Below are 12,926 nucleotides of genomic sequence, written 5' to 3'. Positions count from 1 at the left end.
CTAGCTACCTCCTTTGGTGTTTACTCTTTTTTTCTTTTAATTTATTGATGTTATAAAGTTGTTTGTTTTTTGTGACAGTGACAAAGAGAGACAGAGCAGGGACAGATAGGGACAGACAAGAAGGGAGAGAGATGAGAAGCATCAATTCTTTGTTGCAGCACCTTAGTTGTTCATTGATTGCTTTCTCATATGTGCCTTGACCAGGGGGCTACAGCAGACAGATGACCCCTTGCTCGAGCCAGCGACCTTGGGCTCAAGCTGGTGACCTTGGGGTGTTGAACCTGGGTCCTCCGCGTCCCAGTCCGATGCTCTACCCACGGCGCCACTGCCTGGTAAGGCTTAATTTATTGATTTTAAAGAGAGAGAGAAATACCAACTTTTTTTTGTTACACTGATTCATGCCATCACCAGCTAACTCTTGTATGTGCCCTGACCAGGGAACAAACCTGCAACTTGGCATGTCTGGATGATACAACCAACCTACCTACCTGGCCAAGGCAAAACCTAGAGATTTTAAGTAAATGGATTGGCCTAGATTTTGCTACTTAGATAAAGAGCAAAGATCAGGCCCTGGCCAGTTGGCTCAGTGGTAGAGCATCGGCCGGGCATGTGGAAGTCCTGGGTTCAATTCCCGGTCAGGGCACACAGGAGAAGCGCCCATCTGCTTCTCCACCCTTCCCCCTCTCCTTGCTCTCTCTCTCTCTCTCTCTCTCTTCCCCTCTTGCAGCCAAGGTTCCACTGGACTAAAATTGACCCAGGTGCTGAGGATGGCCCCATGCCCTCCACCTCAGGCACTAGAATGGTTCCGGTTGTAATGGAGCAACACCCTAGATGGGCAGAGTATTGCTCCCTAGTAGTAGGCTGGGTGGATCCCAGTCAGGCGCAAACGAGAGTCTGTCTGTTTGCCTCCCTGCTTTTCACTTCAGAAAAAATTAAAATTTAAAAAGGAGCAAAATTCAGCAAACTTTCTGTAAGAAGCCAGAGAAGAAATGTTTCAAGCTTTAGGACCCATTCACAATGTCAACACTGCCATTTAAGTCAAGAATGCAGCCGCGGAGATAAATGAATGGACGTGGTCATGTCCCAATAAATTTTATTTACAGAAATGGTGCCCCCACCCCATGGATAGCGAGTCTAAGTGTGGCACTGACACAGGGTTGGTCCACACCAGAATGTCCATCTCATCTGCTCTCTTCAAGACACCAGACGATAATCAATACAGTAGCACTCCGGTCTCAGACACTGATGTATGTGGGTGGGAAGGTCTCCCCTCAAACTCAGATTTGTATCTTCCTTGCACTGTGGACTCTGTCTGAAGCCCCCATCCTTCTGCTCCTGAGAGAGGGAATGTCACCCTGCTTCTTCAAAAAGAAGAAGAAGAAGAAGGAAGAAGAAGGAAGAAGAAGGAAGAAGGAAGAAGAAGGAGGAAGAAGAAGGAGGAAGAAGGTGGAAGAAGGAAGAAGGAAGAAGGAAGAAGAAGAAGAAAGCCTGACCAGGTGGTGGCACAGTGAATCAATTGCGTGTTGGACTGGGACGCAGAGGACCCAAGTTCAAAACCCCAAGGTCAGCCCTGGCCGGTTGGCTCAGTGGTAGAGCGTTGGCCTGACATGCAGGAGTCCCGGGTTCGATTCCCGGCCAGGGCACACAGGAGAAGCGCCCATCTGCTTCTCTACCCCTCCCCCTCTCCTTCCTCTCTGTCTCTCTCTTTCCCTCCTGCAGCCAAGGCTCCATTGGAGCAAAGATGGCCCGGGCATTGAGGATGGCTCTATGGCCTCTGCCTCAGGTGCTAGGATGGCTCTGGATGCAACAGAGCGATGCCCCAGATGGGCAGAGCATCGCCCCCTGGTGGGCATACCAGGTGGATCCTGGTCGGGCACATGCGGGAGTCTGTCTGACTGCCTCCCCATTTCCAGCTTTGGAAAAATGCAAACAAAAACAAAAACAAACAAACCAAAAAACCCCGAGGTCACTGGCTTGAGTGGAGGCTCACCAGCCTGAGCAACGGGTTTCTGGCTTAAGCGTAGGATCACAGACATGACCCCATGGTCACTGGCTTGAGCCCAAGGTCGCTGGATTGAGCAAGGGGTCACTCACTCTGCTATAGCCCTCCGGTCAAGGCACATATGAGAAAGCAATCAATAAACTAAGATTCTGCAACAAAGAATTGATGCTTCTCATCTCTCTCCCTTCCTGTCTGTCTGTCCCTATCTGTCCCTCTCTCTGACTCTCTCTCTGTCTCTATAAAAAAACAACAGATGAACTGTAGTTTCTGGAGCTGTCCAGTCCCCTCAGCACACACATGCTCGCAGTTGACATAGGTCCAACCTCGGTGCCGGGAAAGGCCCAGGCAAAGGACAGGCAAATAGTCCAACCACCACCACCACCACCCCCGGCCTCCTCGGGGTCCCTGCTGTTCAGTGCGATGGACATTCAATCCCAAGGTCGTGAGCATGACTCAGTCAGCCCCTCTGCAGCACCAGCTGGGATTACTTCCCCTGCATGAGATCAACATCTGGGAATCCCCAGAATGACCCTGGTGGGTAGGAGTGGTGCTCAGGGAGCATTCTTCTGAGTTCATGAGGACCATGAACATGACACGGGGCAGATGGCAAGTCCTAGAGAGGAGCTGCGATTTGCTCTTCAACCCTGCACTTCATCCCCGCCTCGTGGGCCGCACCAGAGCAGGGCTCCCAGGACCCTTGGAATCGGGCCACGCTGAACGTCCGAGAGAAAATTCCAGAGCTGCGGAGGAAAGCCCTGACGAACCCCAGACATGGTCAGAATTCATCTTCTTTGTAACTCTAAGATGTGGGAACCGAAGGGTCCCAACGTGAAAGTCCTCTCCACGCACACAGTTCCTTAGCAGCCAGGCAGCAGCTGACCGTCCACAGAAAAGCCTGGGTCGGCAGCCTCTGTATGCAAGTCCTGCTCAGACGGTTCTCATCAGGCTTAAAGAGGCGCCGAACTTTTTCTTCTTCAATCGAACAGGGCAGGATCCCAAAGGGCATGACCAGCTCTCAGAATGAATCAGCCACAAGCGGGAAGCACTCGCTCACAGGGCCAACTGCAGGGGCAGGCGGGGCATGGGCTCTCCCAAAGTGACCAGTGCACGACTGCTGAAAGCACCCCCGGTCAGCCAAGACCCTCTGCTTCCTCTGCCTCCTCCTCGCCTCATGTCCAGCTTGATGACTACCAGAGCTGAGATGCTAAAAGGCCTCTGTGTCAGGAAGTGACACCAAGCGGAACGCTCTTAGCCTCTGATGGACAGGTGCCTGCACGGCTGGACCTGGACCACAGGAAGGAGAAATTCTCTCTTCTGCTGCCACTAGCACAGATGGAAGGGATCTGAGGACCACTTCCCCAGCAGGCAGCAACCCAGGAGGAAAGAACCGGGAAAGGTCACGTCCAAACAAATCTATCAACCAGACGAGGAGCGTCCCAGAATGGGCGGGCAGACACGCCACCCACAGGAGGAAGGGAAAGCACCACAGACTTGAAACAGGCAACCGCTCCCAAGGGCCTTCCCCCCAATGGCCCCACATGGTCAGGTGGTCAGGTGGGTCCACGAGGACAGAAAGCCACAAGAAGCAGTGCACCCCAGGGAGATGGAGTGTCCTCTGGGACTCTCCCAACAATGAGCATCTCCTTCCACCTGCAAAATCAAAACTAATCCCAATTAGCACTTGATCTAAGACAAATGGGGAAGCATCAGCATTACAGGGTGTTCCACATTCAGGCGCCAGAGAGAAAGGGGAGCCCAGGCTACCTGACACACAGCTATAGGTGCTTAGCACAGGCTGGGAATAGTTAGTGCAGCTAGTTAAAACTGACAATCATGTTATCACCTTATTAACAACACCAATAATAACGTTCACAGTTGTTTCAGAAGCACGTATCCCTTCCAGAAATGAAAACTAAGTGATCATCTCTGCAAACCCACTGAGTTAATAAATCATTGTCTACAAGTCTAAACATTCAAAATAATTCTCTCCAAGTCCAGTACACGCTTGTGTAAGAAGTTGAAGGACGTGCCCCTCTTACCCCCAGTTCTAATCTAGGGACCAGGAACAAGGGCAACCTCTGCTGACGCCAGAGACCCACAACCCCCATGCAACAGCATAGTCCTGAAGCAGAGGATGCCGGTCCAATCCCCAATCAGGGCGCATACAGGAACAGCTCAATGTTTCTGTCTGTGTCTCTCTCTCCCTCCTTCCTTTCCTCTCTTGCTAAAATCAATCAATAAAAATTTAATAAAAAAAAAAAAAGTTTAAATAAATCTAATCAAGTCTCCTGACTCCTGTCCTGGCCAAACTGCCAAGACCCAGGGGAATGCCCAGATAAAAAGGAGGCTTCAGGCCCTGGCCGGTTGGCTCAGTGGTAGAGCATCAGCCTGGCGTGCAGAAGTCCCGGGTTCGATTCCCGGCCAGGGCACACAGGAGAAGCGCCCATCTGCTTCTCCACCCCTCCCCCTCTCCTTCCTCTCTGTCTCTCTCTTCCCCTCCCGCAGCGAGGCTCCATTGGAGCAATGATGGCCCGGGCGCTGGGGATGGCTCCTTGGCCTCTGCCCCAGGCGCTAGAGTGGCTCTGGTCACAACAGAGCAACGCCCCGGAGGGGCAGAGCGTCGCCCCCTGGTGGGCGTGCCTGGTGGATCCTGGTCGGGCGCATGCGGGAGTCTGTCTGACTATCTCTCCCTGTTTCCAGCTTCAGAAAAATACAAAAAAATAAAAAATAAAAAATAAAAATAAAATAAAAAGGAGGCTTCAGCGATGGAGAAACCTGAGGGACTGAGTTCACTGCTCCCAAAGAATTCCAAGAGTTCTAATGACTCCCTGGAAGTCCAATCAGCCCACAGATAGATAAAATAGGGTCCATGCTAGCTAGGGTCTGAGTGCTCCCAGAACAGAGCTCTGCAGAAGGGGAGGGCGGCTGCAGGAGCTGGCTGGGGGTGCAGGACAGGCCAGACAGCTCTGCAGGACAGAGCTCCTCAGACAGAACCGGGCACAGGAACCCACCTGGGGCCTGGTGGGAATGCAGACTGCAGTTCAGCGGGGTGAGGCCTGAGGGTCTGCACTTCAAACAAGCTCCCAGGTGACTCTGGTGCCACGTTGGTCCCAGGGACCACGCTCAACATGGCGAGTCCAGGGGAGAGATAGTCTCCACACCCCACATTCCTTTCCCCAAGTGACAAGCCACCTCCGTGGGCTTGGGTTTTCACTAAACCACTCCATTCTCAGTAGGGCTAAGCTCACAAGCAGAAGCCAATAAATTTCAACTCGTTTTAGCTGGAGTTGGAAAACATACTCAAATTTTATGGTTCATGAAAATGTAAGTTTAACAAAACTGGGTCAGTGGGCTGGTCACTGGACTGCAGGGTTGGGGTTGGGGGTGGCTCTTTAAAGGAAGAATTAAATATGACTTCAGACTCAAAATTTGGTGGAATTTGGTCTCGTATATGATTAATACGCTCATTCAATGCCCCTGGTCAGTCACACTGGTGAGGCCAGGGCAGAGCCCCAGCATTCTGCTTTAGAGAGTCGTGCCAGTTCCTAGTGAAAATTTACTGGGAAAAAAGTCATCTGCACCATAATAAAAAGGGGTTTTTAAAGACCAAAGGCTGCAACCAACAAGACAGAGGTTACAGAGGAAAAGACAGGCACTGGGAGAAACTAAAATGACAGATTATGATGTTACTATTAGAGGTCACCAATGACAATTAAAAGTATTCTTGAAGGGAGAAAAGAAAACTTTAAAAAGAGAAAGCAAACAGCTTTGCCACTGAAAACTAAACAAAACACTCAGTAGGAAATGAGTGAGGCTACAAAGAACTTTGCAACTTTGTATACAAGGGTGTCTAACCTCACTGCAGTTGCTAAAACTCATCTGGGATCTGTGTGGACTCATCAGCTTCTCGTTTTATTGCCATTACCATTAATAAGTCCCCAAAATAAAAGAGGGTTTTCACCTATTACAATAGCCATTACCTGATTCTCTGAAGGGTCAAAACACATGCCTTCCACCAACCCTCACTTGTGGCAAAGCAAATTTAATATTTTTAAAAATATCTTCACCTTCAAGGATGGGGATAAACAATTCACATGGAAACCTCCCGAAGGTAAAGAAGAAAGAACGCAGGGACCCACACCAGACACAATGCAGTAAGATAGGACTTCCCTAGTCAGCTATGCTGGAGTCACAGACACGACCTCTTTCATGTAAATTGGCAACATGTAACGACTAAAAAGTGTCTTCTAGACCCTTTGACCCAACAATTCCTCTTAAGAGGATCTATGCTAAGAAAATAATCCAAACTTTAGGAAAAGCACAATACAGAAATACAGACATGGATGGTGTATTTCATAAGAACAATTAAAAATTAGAGATAAGCACTGGGGGTTGTTATCAAGGCACCACAGCTGTGTGGAACTACCTTTCCCAGAATGCCCACTCCTGGAGGGTACCTGTTTAGGGCTAAATGGGGTCTGCCCAGGATTTCAAAGCTCAAATTGGGAAGCAGGTGGGATGTCAGTGTCAGGGTGGTGAGCTCTACAGGGGGCTGCGATGCTTCAAGTGCAAGCGCAGGAGGTCTTCTGTAGAAGTCACTGAGGTGGGAGATGAAACAAGCAAGTGTGGGTTCTGGCATATCCTAGCTCCTTCCCAACCACAAGCCCAGGGAGAGACAGAGACCTCCGCCTGCCACAGGCTTCCAGCTGCCATATGTGCACAGAGTCAGTCCCCTTTCCACCCCCCCCCCAATTGTGATGGCTAAGTTTTATGTCAACATGAAGCAGCTAAGGGACGCCAGATGTTTCTAGAAGAAATCAGCATTTGAATCAGTGGGCTGTGGACTGAGTAAAAAAGACCCCCCCTCTTCCTCCAGTGTGGGTGGGCTTTGTCCAATATTGAGGGTCCCCATAGAAAACTCAGAGGAAGGACAAATCCTCTCTGTTCTGAGTCTGAGCCATGATGCCCACCTTCTCCTGTCCCAAGCACCTGACTCAGAAGACCTGAAGATGGGGTCCAAGAACATGCATTTCTGACGAGTTCCAGAGGCTGTGGGTGCTGCTGGTCTAAGGACCCCACTAAGAATAGCCAAGCTACACAGAGACCCTTGAAGAGGGGACCACAGAGGCTCAGGAACAGCAGCAACACTTAGCAGGTGCTCAGGATTGGTTGGAGATACTTGTACTTATATCACTTTTTTTTTTTTTTCCTGAAGCTGGAAACGGGGAGAGACAGTCAGACAGACTCCCGCATGCGTCCGACCTGGATCCACCCGGCTCACCCACCAGGGGGCGATGCTCTGCCCCTCCGGGGCGTTGCTCTGTTGCGACCAGAGCCACTCTAGTGCCTGGGGCAGAGGCCAAGGAGCCATCCCCAGCGCCCAGGCCATCTTTGCTCCAATGGAGCCTCGGCTGCAGGAGGGGAAGAAAGAGACAGAGAGGAAGGAGAGGGGGCGGGGTGGAGAAGCAGATGGGTGCTTCTCCTGTGTGCCCTGGCCGGGAATCGAACCCGGGACTTCTGCACGCCAGGCCGACGCTCTACCACTGAGCCAACCAGCCAGGGCTATATCACTTTTTTCAAATAAATAAAACCTTTTCTTTCCCACACACATGGTTAAGACCACTAGAATGCAATATAGCGCAATGAAATCTTACAACTATTTCCTTGTGCATAGGGCTGGGACACTTGAATCAATATGGGGTAAAACCGTCAAAAATCCAAGATACCTTTCCTTTTTTTCTTTTTTGTACACACCCTGTGAAAAAAGCTCTTCACATTTTACATAACCAGTGCACTCTCTCTGTTGCTCCTGCTGAAGGAAAATAAAGCCTAAATTGGAGAATTTGACCGAGAAGACAAGCTTATCTTTGCTCCCAAGTTCTCCGTGGTGAAGCCCACCATCTCCCAGAGGCCTTCTCTGCTCTGTGCCCGCCCCACTGCCACCTGCATAATTACACGACTGAGTGTCAGTGCCACCCCAGGAACAGGACTTGCGATTTGACCCTCCCGCTAAGAGAGACCCTCACCTCCCCAAACACACCCTCTGGCCAGGCCATGAGAAAGTTACAAGAGTCCAGACGAGAAGAAGCGGCAGCCACATGCACAGGCTGGAGAGATGGCGGGGAAGGCATAGGAAGCAGGTTTCCAGGGAAACAGTGGGAGAAGGCCACGGACGTGCTGAAATACACGCCTGTCCAAGCAACTTCAAGATGTTTGTCCTGAAGCTGAAATGCACTGAGTGATGGAGACGGGACTGGACAAGAATCCAGGACCACACTGAAGGAGGTCTTCAATGCCACGTCACAAAGCTCAGATGATAACTCAGACACAGTGACTCCTGTCAACGGGGGTGACGATGACCAGACTTACGTGTTGGAAAACAACTCTGGATAAGAACGCATCAGGGGAGATGTGTTCTACCTCACTGGTCACCAAAGAAAGACCAACTGAAACTGCATAGGAAACACGAAGGAACTAAAATGGAGACAAGGCATGTCCTTACCCAACATGGAAGGGCCTTTGTTTTCTCGTCACTCTGATGCACTGCGTTTCACAAATGACTTAAAGTTGGTCAGTCAGAACAAAAGTAGTAAGGACTGGGGAAATTGAGTCCTGAACAAGGGAGTCAGGCAAGGCTTCCTAAGTTTGATCCTGGCCTTTGAAAGATAAAACAGATGCCCACGATGACCGTGGCCCCTGACAGCCATTGGTACCATTACGGAGATCACAGAAGAGCTAAATGTACCTTACCCTGCGAAAGCCAAGTCTTCCGATATGCACCTCAATTCCAAATTAACAGCATCCGGGTGATCCAACTAAGCAACCAGGCACAGAGAGAACAAGAAAGAACACCAGCCAGGCATCCGTGAACTCAGCCTCTGAAGCCAGACCATCGTCTGACCTGTGTACTTCAATCGCAATTACTGTCCAGTCCATACTACCAGTCTCAAGATTGGTCTGTGCCTTCCAAATTTCCTTTTACATATTCCTCAAAACATCTGAAAAAGAGGCAGCCAATTCAAGAAGGCCTTGCTCCCCCAATGGCTGAGCAGAGAGGTTGTAATTACGCCACACAAGGAACGCACGCACAGGCACAACCTAATTATCAAAGACCGTCGGGAAATACGCAGTCCCTCACAGGAGAAGGTCCTGTGTAGCTGAAGTTTAATTTTTACATGTTCAAAAAAATTTTTTTTAATTTCTTAAAGTCTAATTGGCAATGGGAAGGAAAGCACTTAAATACATTGCAGAATTTCAACATCCAGTCAGAACAAAACACCCGGGGCCAGGTTTGGATTCTGCTGGAAACAGTGTTTTAAACCAGACAGTAGATGGGAAGCAATGTTTCTCAGACACTGGACAGCAGGGGCATAGGGCTGGGACCCTGGCGACAAAAGAAGTGAGGTAAGCCCGCCAGCTGCCGGGAGAGTGACCCAGGCAAGGGCCCCGGCCCCCAGAGAGGAGGGCATGGAGCTAAAATAGACGACGGGGCACTGCACAGTTTGAAACATTCACACTGTGGAGTTTACTGGACGCAAGAGCGTTTGTTTCTTGGGGACAACAACCACCGCTATCACACCATGTCTAACACGGAGAAGACCACAGTAGTAGGAGCTGGAAAGGCTGTCTCTATACGGTGAACCTCTTCAGTGTGGGGGTGCTCTCATGAGGACGCCCAGTTTCCTCTCATGTACCAGGCCATCCCCACCCCACGGGAGCGCTCAGATGAGGTGCTTACATGGCAGGTACAGTCATTGCGTTTTCCAATCACCCAGAGCCCACAGCGCCAGGGGTGCGGGCCCTCCATTAGCCACAGTGACCTTCCAGAAGGAAGCCAGGAGCATGAGCAAGGACAGCTGTGACATCTGTGGTCACAGCCTGACCTTCCCAATCCTCTAAGGAGAGGTTGGCCAGGCACACAGTAGGGTCACAGGGAAAAATTACTGAATGCATTATTTAATTAACTGGTGAATAAATAAAGCATTACAGTGACTGGTCTCAGGCAGCATAGCATGCATCTTCCTCTCTGAATTCATAGTCTCCTCGTGTTTACATCAACTGAGGCAGAACAGCCAGAACCAAGCAGGTTAATTCTTTAAGTCCTCAGTAAGCATGATCCCCGGGGTTCACACTGAGAGTGTTGGGTACCTGGCAACTCCATTCAGGTTATTCTCTGAAAGGCTCTTAGTTCCAGGTTTAAAGCAAAACTATGCAAGGGTTCCTTTTGTGGACCCAGCAATGCAAAGTTACTCTAAAGACAGGCACCTATAGGACCCCAAAACACCTTGTCAATTAATGCAAATGAAACATTGTTTACTTCTGGGGGAGCAATCAATACATGTAATCTGAAAAGAACGAGCATCTCTGGCCTCCACCCACTAGATGCCAGTGGCAAAACACACAGTTGTGGCCTGGCCTTTGGTGGCGCAATGGATAAAGCGTCAACCTGGAACACTGAGGTTGCCGGTTCGAAACCCTGGGCTTGCCTGGTTGCCTGGTCAAGGCACATATGGGAGTTGATGCTCCTTGCTCCTCCCCCTTCTATCTCTCGCTCTCTCTTCCTCTTTCCCTCTCTCTCTCTCTCTGAAAAATTAATAAAGTCCTTAAAAAAGTTAAAAAAATAAATAAACATGCTATTAAAAGAGGGGGAAAAAGGCCCTGGCCAGTTGACTCAGTGGTAGAGCATCGGCCTGGCGTACAGAAGTACCGGGTTCGATTCCCGGCCAGGGCACACAGGAGAAGCGCCCATTTGCTTCTCCACCCCCCCCTTCCTCTCTGTCTCTCTCTTCCCCTCCTGCAGCCAAGGCTCCATTGGAGCGAAGATGGCCCAGGCGCTGGGGATGGCTTCTTGGCCTCTGCCCCAGGCACTGGAGTGGCTCTGGTCGCAACAGAGCGACGCTCCCTGGTGGGCGTGCCGGGTGGATCCCGGTCGGGCGCATGCGCGAGTCTGTCTGCCTGTCTCTCCCTGTTTTCAGCTTCAGAAAAATACAAAAAAAAAAAAAAAAAAAAAGAGGGGGAAAAAAAAAAATCACACAGTTGTGACAACCACATATCACTCCTGACACTGCTGGGTGCCTTTGGGACAGTCCCCCCTACCCCACCCCACCCTACCCCACTCCATGCCTGTGGAGAACCACTGGTGGGAGTTAATTACTGAGTTAGCTGATGATAAGAGAGGGAGAGACAGGTCAGCCCTCAACCCAAGGTGGGGATTTTATCTCAAATAATATGCTGAACTGTCCATTCACTCAACAGAAGGAGGACACTGGCACAATGTTTAAAACTGGACCTGACCTGACCTGTGGTGGCACAGTGGATAAAGCATCGACCTGGAAATGCTAAGGTCACCGGTTTGAAACCCTGGGCTTGACTGGTCAAGGCACATATGGGAGTTGATGCTTCCAGCTCCTCCCCCCCTTCTCTCTCTCTGTCTCTCCTCTCTGTCTCTCCCTCTCCTCTCTAAAATGACTAAATAAATAAATAATTTTTAAAAATATAAAAAAAAAAAACAAAAAACTGGACCTGGCTACAAAGAGACCCAACACCATCTTCCCTTGAGCCAAAGAGAAGAATAAGAGAAACCTTAAATGTGTTATATTCCTTAAAACACACTTGACTGGGCCCTGGCCAGTTGGCTCATTAGTAGAGCGTCGGCCCAGTGTGTGGACGTCCCAGGTTCAATTCTCAGTCAGGGTACACAGGAAAAGTGCCCATCTGCTTCTCCCCACTCTTATCTCTCTTATCTCTCTCTCTCTCTCTCTCTCTCTCTCTCTCTCTCTCCCCCCCCTCTCCTGCAGCCATGGTTCGATTGGCATGAGTTGGCTCTGAGTGCTGAGGATGGCTCCACGGCCTCCACCTCAGGCCATGGCTCCAGTTGCAATGGAGCAAGGGCCCCAGATTGGCAGAGCATCACCCCGAAGTGGGCTCATTGGGTGGATCCTGGTTGGGGTGCATGTAGGAATCTGTCTCTGCCTCCCCATCCTCACAATAAATTAAAAATAAAAACCACATTTGACTGGTAACACCCTACAATATCCTAAAAAGACACCCTAGCTGACCCATCATTAATGTGAATAAGCTTCCTACACAATATGAGCATGCTGCACCCATCACAGGCTGATAATAAATAGAGCCGACTTCGCCCTCAAAAAACCAGCAGTGCAGACTGTTACCCAGAGACCATGACTGTTACGGAGGATATGGAACCACCTCCTTCTCCATGTCCACATGTAGAAAAGAGAATATGCTTCTGAAAACCACTGACTGCCCAAAGACATAATGGCTGACCAAGAAGGAACAAACTATGGATTACATACGCTTCTGACTGTCCACAGTGTCTTGATTACCCACAGTGTGACCGAGTATGATTATTTAACCTCCACTTCCCTTGTCTGGTAGAACAGGAAACAAGATAATAGCAAAAGCCACATGTAGTAAAGCATCCATGAACATCAGTGGACAGTCTGGCATCAGGGCTATACTAAATCCGAGAGCACCCACCAGCTTGCGTCATACTTGCTCGCTTTGCAACTGATGCTATTAAGAAGTTAGAAACCCAAAAATGTTTCAAGGACTCTGCATTCACAATCTAGTCTTCCCTTGCAGTCTGCTCAAACCACATCTCACACATATCCAAATATTTCTTCTTCCTCCATGAACTGCCCTTCCTGGCATCAAGGCAACTGATGACTGCGCCATCCCTCCCCGACACGTGTCTGCTTTTAGACCAACTCCTCACACAGAGGAAACCCAAATCCTCGGCCCCTTTAAAAACCATCCAAGTCGTCATGGTCCCAGATCAGGGGTTTTAAACACAAGCAGTTATGAAAATCCCTCGTCTACTAGGGTTCAGAGACAAAGAAGACAAGCCATCCACTCTCGTTACTTGTTCAGGGAAACAAGCAGATTCCTGAGCACCTCATTT

The 12,926-nt window shown here is 49.8% G+C and overlaps 1 protein-coding gene and 1 non-coding gene across 3 annotated transcripts in view; one reads left to right on the top strand and one right to left on the bottom strand.

The window, feature by feature from the left end:
• The window catches only part of TIAM1 (TIAM Rac1 associated GEF 1), a 315,885-nt gene that overhangs the window by 223,514 nt on the left and 79,445 nt on the right, over positions 1 to 12,926 (bottom strand). The gene's annotated exons all lie outside the window — the stretch shown is intronic.
• On the top strand, positions 1,568 to 1,643 carry TRNAV-GAC (transfer RNA valine (anticodon GAC)). The gene has a single exon. It is a non-coding gene; the product is annotated as a tRNA-Val (tRNA).

This window comes from Saccopteryx leptura, chromosome 2, assembly GCF_036850995.1.
Source record: "Saccopteryx leptura isolate mSacLep1 chromosome 2, mSacLep1_pri_phased_curated, whole genome shotgun sequence".
In the NCBI taxonomy this organism is placed as follows: Eukaryota; Metazoa; Chordata; class Mammalia; order Chiroptera; family Emballonuridae; genus Saccopteryx; species Saccopteryx leptura.
This window is presented reverse-complemented; position numbering and strand designations above follow the sequence as displayed.